A 16,523-nucleotide genomic window follows, 5' to 3' on the forward strand; every position below is an offset into this window, starting at 1 on the left:
GTATTTTCGCATGATTTGCACACAGCAGTATCCTACCGATCGCTCACGCAACATAATTCAAAAGATGCAAACTGGGAATTATTTCTCAACAAAACACAAACTTTAGCTAGGTGGAGCGTGCTCTAGACCATTGAGTAACTAGAAATGTATACCATCTGCGAAGACCTTTATGTGAGAACACGAAACAAATAGAGGAAATAGATATTTCCACTCTCGAAAACTGTTGTCGGCGATGTATCAGATTCCAAATCATCCCTATAATTTACTAAGTCAACTAAGGTGTTCCTCATATCTAGAAAAGCGGCATATGTATCCCCACCTGCTAGACACACACGCCACAATCGATATTCTCTCAACTGAATAGAGACGGGAAATGTGAAGAAACAGTAAACTGACCAATTTACATGGGAGAGAATAATGGCCCAGTACAAACACAAGTCCATATACAATCTTGTCAAATTTCCACTCGTTCACGAAAGCTATCCAACACATACTAAGTATTAGTTCGCCATTCGGTTGTCCAGAGGACAACCCGGTTAAGACGTCTACATTCCTATGATCCAACAGGTCTCTCCATTCAGAGGGCTTCTACTGTTAACGGAAAACGTGTATCATCCGCGCACAGGTCACAAGCACTGCACACAAAGCACGCACAGGTAGAACCATAAAACAAATAAATCGCTAACATATATATTTTATCCCTGTACTTACAACTAAATGTTACAATCGCGGTCTCCGCTGAATGACATTCGACAATGAGTGAAGTATTGGAAATACACCCAGTTGACTGCTGTGGCTCTGGAAATAGAAATATCAGTACCGTTCTTATGACTTGACATACTCGTCCCTTTGCTATCACAGTGCTCGATGTCAAATCCATACCTTCCTTACAAATGGACATAGTCATTTCCTTTGCACATGTCGGAACACAAACACATACTTTATAAACCTGATGCTCAAGGTGAACCTATGACTCATCCCCTACTACTACCAAGTATAAGACTTCACCAATAAATGCTTCCACGTGATACAAAATAATACTGAGAGAAAATCAACGATGGGTGGACATGTCTCATAAGTTTCTTTTGCGAGTGTTACCACTGTGTCTTAGAAAAAGAGGCATAATCGGCCAGATGTAAAAAAAAACCATTCGCAACAACTGCCCTATGTTACTGTCACAAGTGGTCTTGGTTCTACAGGTGCACACAAGTATCCTTGTTAAAAGCTATACTTGCTTTATAAATCGAGGTATGGCATTACCTACGAATGACGTGGTTTTTCTGGACAAATACCGAGATGGTGATTGTAGGAGCGTATGTTATCATACCAGCAGTCAGGTTACACAATCCACGATGCAACCTTGTCATAAAATCGCTCAATTTTGAAAGTGTTTCGGCTAAGGAACGTGGTATGAAACCGCTATCTGCAACTCCCTCACGCCACTAGATATTTCTCCAGTATATGTAATGTATTCTGGCTCGATACCATGTCAGAGGTTCTGCTCTATATCCACTGAGTTATAGGCGATGACTGATTGAGAAGGTCGTAAGAAATGTACACTTTCTTTACAGATCTCTAGTGTTACGCTATCTGCTAGAAATGTTGTCTATGATTTGGAATCAAGTCTCTCCATTCAACCACATACCTGCAATGGATCACAGCCACAAGTGAATCATATTTTTGGTACTCTCATATCTTGAAATACCTTTCTCGAATCTGTCTGCTACAGTAAAATTCCATCGTGGTTTTAGTCAGACCCTGTGCATCCTGCATCTGCCCCCACTTCTGCAGCTTTGCACATGTGGTCGTTCCAATTTAAGTCGGAACTGAGCAGAAGTCGGAGAAAGCCATATCCACCACCTTCTGCAACCCATGTAGAAACAGAATGACGTGAGTTAGCGCAACAGGACCGTGTTTTGACCATTTGGCGAAAATGCACGCAATGTTGTGCATCTCCAAATCAGATACAGATACTGCAGTCCGAAGCAGATCCGTGTCCATTCACATCTATCAGCCCAACATTCTATCATTGTTATTCTATACCATCCAACGAAGAAAAATTACAAACTATAAAAGATCCACTAACTTCTTCCAGTATACACTCCTGGAAATTGAAATAAGAACACCGTGAATTCATTGTCCCAGGAAGGGGAAACTTTATTGACACATTCCTGGGGTCAGATACATCACATGATCACACTGACAGAACCACAGGCACATAGACACAGGCAACAGGGCATGCACAATGTCGGCACTAGTACAGTGTATATCCACCTTTCGCAGCAATGCAGGCTGCTATTCTCCCATGGAGACGATCGTAGAGATGCTGGATGTAGTCCTGTGGAACGGCTTGCCATGCCATTTCCACCTGGCGCCTCAGTTGGACCAGCGTTCGTGCTGGACGTGCAGACCGCATGAGACGACGCTTCATCCAGTCCCAAACATGCTCAATGGGGGACAGATCCGGAGATCTTGCTAGCCAGGGTAGTTGACTTACACCTTCTAGAGCACGTTGGGTGGCACGGGATACATGCGGACGTGCATTGTCCTGTTGGAACAGCAAGTTCCCTTGCCGGTCTAGGAATGGTAGAACGATGGGTTCGATGACGGTTTGGATGTACCGTGCACTATTCAGTGTCCCCTCGACGATCACCAGTGGTGTACGGCCAGTGTAGGAGATCGCTCCCCACACCATGATGCTGGGTGTTGGCCCTGTGTGCCTCGGTCGTATGCAGTCCTGATTGTGGCGCTCACCTGCACGGCGCCAAACACGCATACGACCATCATTGGCACCAAGGCAGAAGCGACTCTCATCGCTGAAGACGACACGTCTCCATTCGTCCCTCCATTCACGCCTGTCGCGACACCACTGGAGGCGGGCTGCACGATGTTGGGGAGTGAGCGGAAGACGGCCTAACGGTGTGCGGGACTGTAGCCCAGCTTCATGGAGACGGTTGCGAATGGTCCTCGCCGATACCCCAGGAGCAACAGTGTCCCTAATTTGCTGGGAAGTGGCGGTGCGGTCCCCTACGGCACTGCGTAGGATCCTACGGTCTTGGCGTGCATCCGTGCGTCGCTGCGGTCCGGTCCCAGGTCGACGGGCACGTGCACCTTCCGCCGACCACTGGCGACAACATCGATGTACTGTGGAGACCTCACGCCCCACCCCACGTGTTGAGCAATTCGGCGGTACGTCCACCCGGCCTCCCGCATGCCCACTATATGCCCTCGCTCAAAGTCCGTCAACTGCACATACGGTTCACGTCCACGCTGTCGCGGCATGCTACCAGTGTTAAAGACTGCGATAGAGCTCCGTATGCCACGGCAAACTAGCTGACACTGACGGCGGCGGTGCACAAATGCTGCGCAGCTAGCGCCATTCGACGGCCAACACCGCGGTTCCTGGTGTGTCCGCTGTGCCGTGCGTGTGATCATTGCTTGTACAGCCCTCTCGCAGTGTCCGGAGCAAGTATGGTGGGTCTGACACACCGGTGTCAATGTGTTCTTTTTTCCATTTCCAGGAGTGTAGAACTCACCTAGGCGCCGTTTCTGTCACAATGACACATAGCTGTGGCAGGGGTCCAGCATGGATAGAGAGACGTCGCAATGCTTCCCAGAATAGTATTCCTAACAGTAGACCCCGTCCGTCACTAAATTTACCTGTCAAACTGCTGATGCTGCCGATGCGGGCCGATCCTACTAAATATACAGCTTTTGATCCACTTCAGAGGCAAGTTTAAAGTTTCATCACCTGTACTGTAGGAGGATAATCGCATCCCACAGACTATACTGTAAACCACAAGAGACGCTCCCTGTCACCCTGTGTCGTTGTTTGAAACATTGTTTTCTGACACACTTTGTACACTGCCATACATTTTGTTTTTCTACCATGACTTTGAGGTCTGTGTCAGGTTCTAAACAGACATTAACATGCTCTGATCCAGTGACTCTAGCAGAAAACTAGATGTCGCGCGGTGTAAGTCAAGTTTCTACTGCACCTACCATAACATGCCACAAACACTGGATGATTTTAAATAACAGAGAGCTACAACATATGAAAACTGGGAGAGTTGTGTGGCTTTGTGGATGGTTTCTCAACTACAGTCTGAAAGTGATTTACGAGCTCTACATTTAAACTCATCTGTCATAGTCATGGAATAGCTGATGACTCTATGTTGCGTTTCGACTGATTCATCATATTGCAGTCATGTAAGTGATCACTGTTTCGGTGCTATCCACCCCAGAAGGTGCTGTCCATCCATCAAAACTCTTTCTCCAACTCAAACAAGCGATGTCAGTCAATCGTTATGTGGTAACCAACAGCATGCCAGTGGACAGATGGGGTGGAAAAGACACCATCAATGTACTCTAATAATATGCATCACAGTTGATAGTGTGAACAATTTTAGCAATTTTCGAGTAATTTCAACACCAACTAATGATGCGACAGCATGTTTCAATCATAGCTAAACCACCCCTTCTCCACTTTGCGAGTATCATTGCGAACGTGGATACATGACTGTGCAGTACGTCCATTCATTGTTAATTCTCGAACACATACACCATCAAAGTATATCAGACAGCTCTCTACATATTTCTAACACGTCAAGCATAGTGTTTAATTTACGATCTCTCTCTCTGCGTATGGGAGTCACAGAGCATTCTCACAGTCTTAGGGTAAAATTAGAGAGTGAAAGACCCTCCTCACACTGTCATTCACCAAACCGCCCTGCAGCACTGTTACCGATTTAATCTGCAACCGACCAGAGATACGACGCTACACTCCACGTCTCGTGAATGAAAGGAGCTTGCCGAGTCCTCACCCATCCAAGTGCACAAGATTTCTCAAGATGCGCCCATGTCGAGGAGGTTAGCACACCTTATCGATGTATAGTAGCAGATTTCAAAGTGTCGTGATGTAATAGCAGATGGTTAAAAAGAACAAGAAATGGATGATTTTTTATGCACGATCGAGTTCCAGACAGATGGAGTTCGAAGCATATTTACGCAAATCAACCAAGCTATCAACTTTAAAGTATAGTTCTAGAGTCTAGGATCAGTACCTTGAAGGTATTGGTAAGAGAGAACATAAAAACACGCACTCCTAAGGCTACAACGCTCTGCACTTAGAACGAGCTATAATGTTAGACCCCTTGCATTACCGACCAATCAGTCGTATGGAATGTGGTGCTGTTAATATCCCAATGTAAGAAATATATTTCAAGCGGATGACATACATCCTTTTTCCCGGTTTCTCTACGATAAACTATCTTATCGAATGGTAAAACGAAAAAACTACTTCCTTAAAACATTGGCTCTGTGTGATACCAGTACAATATAGCTTTCCAGAGATGTATAGCGCCCACTGTTCACATCCGATCACAGTTCAGAAATTGTACTATGCCTCCATCAGGCCTATATAAAATTATCGTTAGTAATGGGGAATACCTCTTACAAGGAAACAGATAAACGCATAGCAGCAGCGTCCGACATGTGAAAATTACAAGTCATTCCGCCACTAACTCTGTAAACAGCACATCTGTCAGGCAAATGTATACGTGGGGATTGCAGTGTCTGACAAGTGTCTATCGCTAACTTAGTTATGAAGCTGAAGGCTCCATTTTACACTCAAGATGCGACAGGGGGATGCAGTACATTGCATAAATCAAAGTTCGTTTAGAGGAATGTGTCACATTTCATCACACATGAGATGGAAGTCCTCTGATAACCGACAGGTTTACCATTAACGATCGCAAGTAAACAGTGGTTTAAATCACACGCAGAAAACGTGGCTCTATACGAGTCGAATACAGGTTATATCATGTGACTGATGCATCCTGACAGAACAGTGGAAAAACTGACCTGTAGCAACTTCTCCCTCTCTAGAATGCATCATCAGTCTGCCATTAAATCGTACTTCGTTACAGATCCATCTCATTCGATCACCCCATCCACTTTCTGTTATCTTTTAACGCAGATTGCAAGTAAGTTTAGAGGAGGATGGTTCTCTGTCTTCCAGAAAAGCGTCAAATACAGTAGTCAACTTGCGTGTATCACTGGTACCTCAATAGCCATGCTGCTGCATACTTGTCACCATGTACAAATTTTTCTACACGAACCAGAAGATATGCAAGTACTTCCTCAATTTTCCCGCATTTTGGCGTATATTCGGTCAATTTATACGTCTTCCCCATCATTTTTCTAAATTCTATCGATTTTTTTAATGTCAGATCTATCCATGCGATCATGATATAACCTCTCGTTCTGTGTTCTAAAACTGCTTGTAAATGTAGCACAGCTGCCAACACCTAGCGCAAATGCACTGATCGGGAGTTATAATATAGCACTGTACTCGATTGTATCCAATCACCTCCACATTTGGAGAGCGTTTGCTCTGTTTTCTGTGTGTCTGTGTATACGCATGCATCACAGAAGGCTCCCAGGACCCGCAGTAGACCCAAGTTAGCGTTCAAAGGTGGATCCGTCACGTGTTATATACTGTGTGATGTCAGGATGCGGATTCACAATATGCCGCGCAAGGAATAGGGTTTGAAGGTGTATCCACCGTGCACAATGTTGGGATGCAGATCCACAATACGAGGTGTGGCTAGAAAAAAACCGGGCTAGTACTGGTGAAACAATAAAACGAATGCAATAAGGCTGAAAGTCGCGTGGCCTGTCACGTGACTCTCGCTCCGCCGACGGCTCGAGTTTCATCTGCCTCCTGCACTCAGTCTGCCCGTGGCGTCTGTTTTAAGTAGTTGACGTTTTGTCTGTGCGTCGGAAAATGTTGAGTGTACAGAAAGAACAGCGTGTTAACATCAAATTTTGTTTCAAACTAGGAAAATCTGCAAGTGAAACGTTTGTAATGTTACAACAAGTGTATGGCGATGATTGTTTATCGCTAACACAAGTGTTTGAGTGGTTTAAACGATTTAAAGACGGCCGCGAAGACACCAGTGATGACACTCGCACTGGCAGACCATTGTCAGCAAAAACTGATGCAAACATAGAAAAAAATCGGTAAACTTGTTCGACAAGATCGCCGTTTAACAATCAGAGCAGATTGTTATACGGCGATCTTGTCGAACAAGTTTACCGATTTTTTCAATGTTTGCATCAGTTTTTGCTGACAATGGTCTGCCAGTGCGAGTGTCATCACTGGTGTCTTCGCGGCCGTCTTTAAATCGTTTAAACCACTCAAACACTTGTGTTCGCGATAAACAATCATCGCCGTACACTTGTTGTAACATTACAAACGTTTCACTTGCAGAGTTTCCTAGTTTGAAACAAAATTTGATGTTAACACGCTGTTCTTTCTGTACACTCAACATTTTCCGACGCACAGACAAAACGTCAACTACTTAAAACAGACGCCACAGGCAGACTGAGTGCAGGAGGCAGATGAAACTAGAGCAGTAGGCGGAGCGAGAGTCACGTGACAGGCCACACGACTTTCAGCCTTATTGCATTCGTTTTATTGTTTCACCAGTACTAGTCCGGTTTTTTTCTAGCCACACCTCGTATACCACATCCAAGTTAGTGTTTGCGTGTGGATCTGCCGCGGGCTATATATTGGGACTTATGTTACAAGGCGGATCCACCACATGTCACATCTGCAAAAGGGTTCGCAGATGGACCAACCATGCATTACATCCGAACACATATTCTATGTTTGAAGTTTGGTCCACCAGTGGAGGGGACTTGTGTGCACCTGTAGAACCAAGACCGCTTTTGACAGTAACATACAGTAGTTGTTGCAAACAGGTTTCTTAACATCTGGCAGATCATACCTCTCTTTCTAAGACACAGTGGTAACACTTGCAAGAGAAACTTATAAGACATGCCCACCCATCGTTGATTTTCTCTCAGTATTATTTTGTATCGTGTCGAATCACTTATTGGTGAAGTATTATACTTAGTAGTAGTAGGGGATGAGTCATAGGGTCACCTTGAGCATCAGGCTTATAAAATGTGTGTTTGTGTTCTGACATTTGCAAAGGAAATGACTAGGCCCATTTGTAAGCAAGGTATGGATTTGACATTGAACACTGTGATAGCAAAGGGACGAGTATGTCAGGTCATAAGAATGGTTCTGATATTTCTATATCCAGAGCCACAGCCATCAACAATGTGTATTTCCAATACTTCGCTGATTGTTGAATGTTGTTCAACTGAGACCAAGATCATAACATTTAGTTGTAAGTTCAGGGATAAAATATAAATGTAACCGATAAGCCCTCTGAATGGAGAGACCTGTTGGATCATAGGAATGTAGACGTCTTAACCGAGATGACCGAATGGCGAACTAATACTTATTATTTGTTGGTTAGCTTTCGTGATCATGGGGAAATTTGACAAGATTCAATATGGACTTGTGTTTGCACTGTGCAATTATTCCCTCCCATGTTAATTGGTCAGTTTACTGTTTCTTCACAGTTCCTGTCTTTAGTTAGTTAAGAGGATATCGATTGTGGTGTGTCTGTCTAGCAGATGGAGGACACATTTGCCGCTTTTCTAGATATGTGAAACACCTTAGTTGACTTTGTAAATTATAGGGATGATTCGGAATCTGTTACATCGCCGACAACAGTTTTCGAGAGTGGAAATATCTATTTCCTCTATTTGTTTCATGTTCTCACATAAAGGTCTTCGCAGATGGTATACATTTCTAGTCACTCAATGGTCTAGAGCACGCTCCACCTAGCTAAAGTTTGTGTTTTGTTGAGAAATAATTCCCAGTCTGCATCTTTGGAATTATGTTGCATGAGTGATCAGTAGGATACTGCTGTGTGCAAATCATGCGAAAATATATTTGCTCTTTTAATCCCAGAGTATATAGATGGGTGTAGAAGAAAGCAAGCATGGAAGCAGGCCCGGACCAGAAACAGTAATGTGTTTGTGTCGAGGGGGAACAAGCTCGAATTTGTAGAACAGTTCTGAGAGTGACCTTGTCCCGCTGATGGCTCTCTGGTAGCCCATCGGCAGTGAATGACCACCGACCTCGCAAGGAGATATCTTGTGTCGCAAGTATAACTACGGTGCTGTCTGTCTTCTTGGCATATGTACGAATGATGTAAAAGGAACTATTTTAGTATGGTATAGGGTACGAATTGTATGTTTATTACATCGACAAGGTATGCGGTGATATATTGCTGGGATGAAGATCGGTTTCACGTTCTAATATTCAAGCTCCTGTCCACAGTGGGAGAGCAGTGAAACTGAGTAAGAGTCTTTCCGTAATTGACGATATGTAGGGCACATTGTGAGGTTTAGTTGTCAGTGTAATATGGCGATCAGTGAAAACTAGTTTTTTGCCACTGAATGTCTCGTCTGCAGAAAGAAACAGAAAAGGCGGACTGTGCTTCCACACCAATGGCATCAGTAATTCGGCAGGTAAATTCGATAAGAGCCAATCATAGTCCCCCATTCATTCACAAGATGTCCTTTGTGCTGGGATATAGGAGTCTCTACATAGTGGTGAGAACATTTGTACATATTGAAAGCAGGAAGGGTAACACATGATGGATGGAGTGCCATGTTAGTAGCGTGAGGAAGAACGAATTTGCATTTTTTCTTGTTGTTCTATCGATAATGATGATGATTACAGTACACCAACCTGCATTAGCGATGTCTTTCCAAGCATTATGTCCATAGGTGCGGTATTCATTATGACACACAGTGCCTGATGCCAATCCTTCATAACACTTGTCTGAGAGAATCTTGGCTGGATACAGCACTTTCCAGAAGCGCTGTTTGTAGAACTTTGTCAGATAATTTCCTAGGACTGAGGTGAATCGAGACATATTGACAGTGTGAGTGTAGGCATACCATAATTTTTTCAGGTGTTGTACAGATATAAAAGATAACTCACTGTTTGTGTAAAATGTGTATATATTGCACTGTAAAGTTACTGTGGCTTATGTTGTGGCATGACTGGAGAAGATAAGTGCGTGTCCTATCGTGAGGAATTTATAGATTCAGCACATCGATAACCACGAGGGTATGAGAGGGATTTTTTCATGGAAAATTATGTGCGCTATGATACTGAGATTCGTTCCAGAACCACAGCCGTAAAGAGGAGACAATACCTGTACATCAATCGGTGTCAGACTGTAGCAGCAATCGTAACATTTCATTGCAGTTACACTGGTAAATATGTACCTGGCTTCCAATATTCTTGTGAGTCTTGTATGTATTTGGTGATCCATAGGCAACTTTTGGGGGTTTAACTGTCAGTGCAATGTAGCAATCTGGCCAAAATAATTTTACCGCTAAAAGACATGTCTGCAGGAAACAATTGCAAACAGTGCTCCCACTGGATCTGCACTGCAGGTATGGGTCATCATGCCAGGAAAGGTAAACTTGCACATGCCATCAGCAGCGAAGTGAGATTTATGACTTGCAAATAGGCCTTCACTGCCATCCAGTCGCATCAGTAGTGGTGCTTAGGTGAACACGTATTTCGAGAAGAATCCTCAGGTACCAAGTATGAAAGGGATGTCGCCGCCTCATGCTTGAAAGATCCGAACGGGCACCTGTGCATGGCTTGGCAGCTGGCAACTGCGCCACTTCGTAGGGGCTGTTGGTGCATCTCGACTTCAGGGAGCATCTGAGGTCCAGTGGACAGGGGGCAGCGGGCAGTGTCTGTTGCATTATTTTGCGAGGAGACTGTGCTATGCACTATTTGGACAGTTTATGAGTTGATTTCGTGTCTGCACATCTGTGTACTGCATTATTTAGGAGTAGTTTGCATGTCTGTACTGAAAATATTTGGGTAATTTAGGAGTTGTTTGCGTGTCTCCAGAGCGTTATTTAGGAGTAGTTTACGTGTCTGTGAGCTGTGTGGTGTCACCCCAAGCATGTCAGAGCGTGTGTTTCGTATCAATGTGATAAATGTGCTTCGTCCCTAAATAAATTGTTTCAATATAAACAAAGTACACTTCTTCCTTACTCTCTCCAGCTGCCCAGCGCAGGTTGAGTCATTTTTGCTCCATTTTCCCCCTCCAGACCATCATCTTAGGTTATGTCACAGGAGGGATGACAACACACTCTGGTGGCAGTACTGTGTACTAGGCCAGTTCGAGTCCTGACCCCATGGCAACCACACTGTTTCCCGCCATTTCCCACCACCATCTTGGATTATGTCACAGGAGGGATGACAGCACCCCCTGGTGGTGGTACTGTGTACTAGGTCAGTTGGAGTCTGGACCCCTTGGCCACCACACTGGATGGTGGTAGCACCTCTAATTGTTTAAATAAAATAGTGCATGCAAAATAATAAAGACTTATGTCAAGCACAGGTCGAGCGCTCTCTCCACCTGTCCCTAGGAAGATGTGGCGGCCGGGTGACCTAGTTTAGTGGAGGTAGCCCAATTGCCCTTCCTTTCCTGCCATTGTCTTAGGTTAGTAGAGATAGCAGAAGTGACCTTTCTTTACCACCAAAATTGAGACTTGGCTCCAGTTCCCAGGACAAGGTGACGATCAGATGGCCTAGGTTAGTGCAGGTAGCCCGAGTGACCTATCTTCCCATGATTTTCTTAGGTTAGTGGAGGTAGTCTTGGTATGTTGCAATGACCTGATAGACTTTGAACTTCCTGCCAGGGGGGTGTGGAAGGGGGGCATGGCACTTTCCCACCAGAGAGGTTAATTATTTGATCAATTTGATTAAGCAGTCAATCAAACTGATAGTAGTGATGGGGTAATCCAATAACTCAGACCTGAAAGTGTACCTCCCAATGGGAGACAAAATGGTCAATGTCTTCACAGAAAAATGTTTGCAGTTGCCTACAGCAACTCAGACATGCGCGCACCTCCTCATCCGCAGAACATCGATGGCTGTCAATGTCTTTCTTCAGGGCTCCAAAAACATGTAAGAGATTCATGGCCGTTGATTTGTTTCAGATGAAGAGGTGCATGCCTGGATAAGTCACAATTATGTAGGTAACCGTAAACATTATTCCATGAAGGCACTGACTATCTTGTCTCTGAGTGGGATCAATGAATTAACAGTTATGGCAATTACTTTTGAAATAACAAACAGTTTACTTTCTTTTTTTCCCATCTGTCTTGTTTTTATTTTACTGTTTGTTATAGAATGAGAGGTTTACCTTCACTGTAAACATTGGATATACAAATATTTCTATGAAAGTACATCAGGCAGACGCGTGTAATTTAATTACACTGAAGTGACGAAAGTCATGGGATACATCCTAATATCATACCAGGCCTCCTTTTGCCCAGTGTATGCAGCAGTTTGACATGGCATGGACTTCACAAGTCATTGGTAGTCCCCTGCAGCAAGATTGAGCCATGCTGCCTCTACAGCTGTCCATAAACGTGGAAGTGTTGCCGGCGCAGGATTTCATGCACAAACTGACCTCTCGATTATGTCCCACAAATGTTCAATGGGATTAACGTTGGGTGATCAGTTCTTACTAATTAAAACCAGGACTAATCTGACCAGGGCACAGCTTAGGTCCAACCGATATGTTCATGAGCCCAGGAGAGGCCCTGCAGGTAATGTTGTCCTGTTAGCAAAGGCACTCACATCAGTCATCTGCTGCCATAGCCCATTAACATCAAATTTTACCACACTGTCATAACAGATACGTTCGTCATACCTCCAACATTAATTTCCGCACTTATTTCACGCAGTGTTGCTTGTTTGTTAGCACCGACAACTCTAGACAAACGCCACTGCTCTCGGTTGTTAAGTAAAGGCCATTGGCCACAGCATTGTCCGTGATAAGAGGTGATGCCTGAAATGTGGTATTCTCAGCACACTCTTGACACTGTGGATGTGGGAATAATGAATTCCCCAACGATTTCCAAAATGGAATGTCCCATGCATCTAGCTCCAAGTACCACTCCACATTCAAAGTCTGTTAATCCTCCTCGTGTTGCCATAACCACATCAGAAACCTTTTCACATGGATCAGGTGAGTACAAATTACAGTTCTGCCAATTCATTGCCCTTTTATACCTTGTATATGCTATACTACCACCATCTGTATATGTGCATAAAGCTATCCCATGGCTTTTGTCACCGCAGTATATGTGGTTCTCTGGACCATGAATATTTTATTAGTTTTCTGACTTATTTCAGCCACCACCCTACTTCAAAATTACATGAAACAGAACGACAATGAAGTATGTCATCAGAAGGGCTAGTTTGTATCAATCTATTCCATGTTCATTTGAAGATGGCCAGTGGCTGAAATGTGTCAGGAAACAAATAAAATACTTGTGGTGCATACAAGCATATAATTAAATTGTGTAAGTGCAACTCTGACTGCTGTGTGTCATTTTTTGTTCATGCAGTATTCACTGCTGGAAAAAAGGCATCGCACTCAAATACTATTTCAGTGGCACCAGGGTATAATATGAGCATATTGAGAGGTTTTAGTGATAGTGATTCATTTTTTATGGACTTTGGTAATCAGAAAGAGCTCAGGAGGCGTGTCTGTGCAACCTCTGTTTCGATTCTGCAAGCAATAACTGTGCAGAGTTTAGAATTGAGCAATGTTAGCAACACTCATTCTGGGGTGCAACCCTGTCCCACCAACAAGTATGTATTCCTGTTGAACAGCTTTACCCATTTGAATGGTGCCACAATGTGGATCTGCCAGATGCTGGATGGACATGTTGACAGTCTGCTTCACATGTTGAGCACAACCTATTGGTTGTGTACCACTACTTTCAACAGTGGTCTGTGGAATATTCCCACATCTGTAGAAGAGGTCCTGGATGTTGGCATAGTACAGACGCACATCAAGATTTTGACACATTGTGTGAGCATGATGGTTGATAGATCATCCAGGGACAAAATACAGGCATATGTAGCACATGTTGTGTTATTTGGGACCATTGGGAACTGTCCGCTTGCAACAGGATTACGATCACATGTGCCTCAGGCGAGCTAATCACCAACACCAATCATGGCTTCTCTGATGTCGTGAAAGAGCTGACCAGAGAGTGGAGTAGCAACCTCTTGTCTTCAGCGATGAGAGCAGGTTCTCTCTGAAAGTGAGTGATGGACATACACGTGGACGGTGTAGACCTGGTAAGCTGTCTGTTCCAAAGTGCATTCATTCACCCACAACACATAGGTCGAATTCTAGGCTTCATGGACTGGTGGAGCGGGGGGGAGGGGGGGGGTTAAGAGTTACAACTTGTGGTCGCAGTTGGTGTTTCTGTAGGTTAAAGTAACCAGTGCCCATTACATTGCTCAGGCTATTATCCCATTGCTGCTGCCATTTCTTTGACAGGAAGGTGATGTGCTTTTTCAGCAGGACAATGCATTCCACACACAGATGCTGTGATGCAACATGGTCTTCATGTTGTACAACAACTGCCCTGACCAGTGAGGTCACCATATCTGTCGGCAACTGAATACCTGTGGGACATGATGAAGCACGAATGTACTCATTGTCGAGGACCTGCAAGAACCATTGCCAAATTGCAACATAAGGTGCAAGATGCTTGGGACACTCTCTCACAGGATGCCACACAGCACCTTTATGATTGTTTGCTTGCAAGCAAACACACCTGTATTGAACTTTGTATTGATGTGACTGTTTGTGCATCCTTTAATGTGACGTGTTTCATCTGGTCTGAATTTGTTATCACATATTCCGAAAACGATAATCTACTTGCCACATCACTTGTGATAAACTGTCCTTGTTGTTGATGCGGTTGAATTTTTTTTCCACTAGGAAGACGGGCAGAAAAAAGAAGTAAAGCTCATTACGAAAAACGACACAATTCTAGAATAAACATTAGTATATACGAGGGCGGCTCAGAAAGTAACCTCCGATTGGTCACAGTGCGGGTTGTGGGGGGAGTAGCGACGCCATCTGTGCGTTCACGCACTCAACAGGTCAGTTGGCATCAAGCCGTGGTCGAGTGAACGTCGTACCTGCGCTAGTTCAGTTTTTTGTGGCAGTTTGAAATGTGTGCTGCAATAGAAAACCCCACCAAATGTGAAGTGCGTGCTGTCATAAGGTTTTTTACAGCCAAAGGATATTCTGCAGCAGCTATTCATCGTGTACGGACCAAGAGTTATGAGTGAAGGAGTTGTCCGTGAATGGGTACGTTTATTTAAAAGTGGACGAGAAAACGTTCATGATGAAGAGAGGAGTGGTAGACTGACGAACTCGTTGATGCAAAAGTTTGTGAAAATCGACGTTTCTCAATGTCGGAGTTGTCTACTGGTTTTCCACAGATTTCTAAGACTCTCTTGTACGAGATGGTGACAGCAAGATTGGGTTACCGTAAGTTCTGTGCACGATGCGGTCACAGGCTGGCTCCAGGCACAAGCGGGTGATTTTTATGCAGAAGGAATTTCAAAGCTTGTGAAGAGATACGATAAGTGCCTCAATCGCTATGGAGACTATGTAGAAAAATAGTGCAAAGATGTAGTTGTAAGATGTATATATTAAAATATTTTTATTTAACTTGGTGTATTTTTTTAAATCAACCGGAGGTTACTTTCTGAACGGCCCTCGTATGTTGTAGAGTGCCCATTTCAAACTATATTTTCTTCCACAGGTTGTCAGCTGTTCAAGGATTGGTGCAACCACACCTGCCAAGACGTAAATGGAAGATAATACAGGGAATATACAGACAGCTGTTCTATTTAATACAAATAAACTCAGTCTTCTGAGACAGATAACCAGAAATGAATTTCTTTTCCAAAAGAAGATTTCAGTACTTCCAAATCTCTAACAGCTATATTGCTCTTTTTCTTTATCTCTCACTTTATAAAAAAACGAACACTAAAAATTTGAACATTTCTTTCCACTTTATGGTTATTACACATCATGTTTAATCTTCAAACCTGGTCAGCTATGTTTAGATGTGTGTGTACCATAATGTAACTGAAAAAACTGGCAAGCTTCTGTTGCTAGAGAAGCTATGTAAATTTAATAAATAGATTTATTTATACTCTATAATGTTATTTCATTCTTTTTGCCTATAGGAGTGCAAAGCAACTCAGTTATTGATCTTTAAAAATCATAGGAGGCACCTTAATAGAACAGGTATTGCATAACATCACAAACTATAGTTCTGAACTGAGACACTATTAAATTGGTATTACACCAATACAGTCATAAGCATAAATAAATTTCTATTCAAAATTGAATTATGTAAAACATATTCTGGTTCTTCCACACTGACCGTCATTATTAAAAGGTCAACTAAAACTCGCATACATACTTAACAAGTGTTTTCATTACTCAAAAATTGAACTAATGAAAATCTTGGCCACATAAAAATGGCATTCATTAAGCAGAACAATACCACCACCAGAGGATTTCTAGCGTGGTTATCAGAGACAATGGGAAAACAAAAAAACAGTCTTTGTGTAGGGCCTTTTGTGTACCCTAAACATGACATCCATTTTACAAAGAATCACAATATGAATTGCAAATTCAATGCCATCCAGCTGGAAGCTGTGCTATATTAAACATACTGAGGACTGGTTTTCATCACAACTAAAAGGGTGCAGAGAGTTGCAT

General features: G+C 43.4%; 1 protein-coding gene across 1 annotated transcript in view; it reads left to right on the forward strand.

Annotated features, from left to right (window-relative positions):
• Positions 1–15,887, forward strand: part of LOC126249723 (uncharacterized) — a 140,770-nt gene extending 124,883 nt beyond the window's left edge. Inside the window, exon 4 of the mRNA XM_049951404.1 lies at positions 15,553–15,887. The gene's annotated coding sequence lies outside the window, so the exon portion shown is untranslated. The remainder of the gene's footprint in view (positions 1–15,552) is intronic.
• The last annotated feature ends 636 nt before the right edge of the window (positions 15,888–16,523 follow it).

This window comes from Schistocerca nitens, chromosome 3 (genome assembly GCF_023898315.1).
Source record: "Schistocerca nitens isolate TAMUIC-IGC-003100 chromosome 3, iqSchNite1.1, whole genome shotgun sequence".
In the NCBI taxonomy this organism is placed as follows: domain Eukaryota; kingdom Metazoa; phylum Arthropoda; class Insecta; order Orthoptera; family Acrididae; genus Schistocerca; species Schistocerca nitens.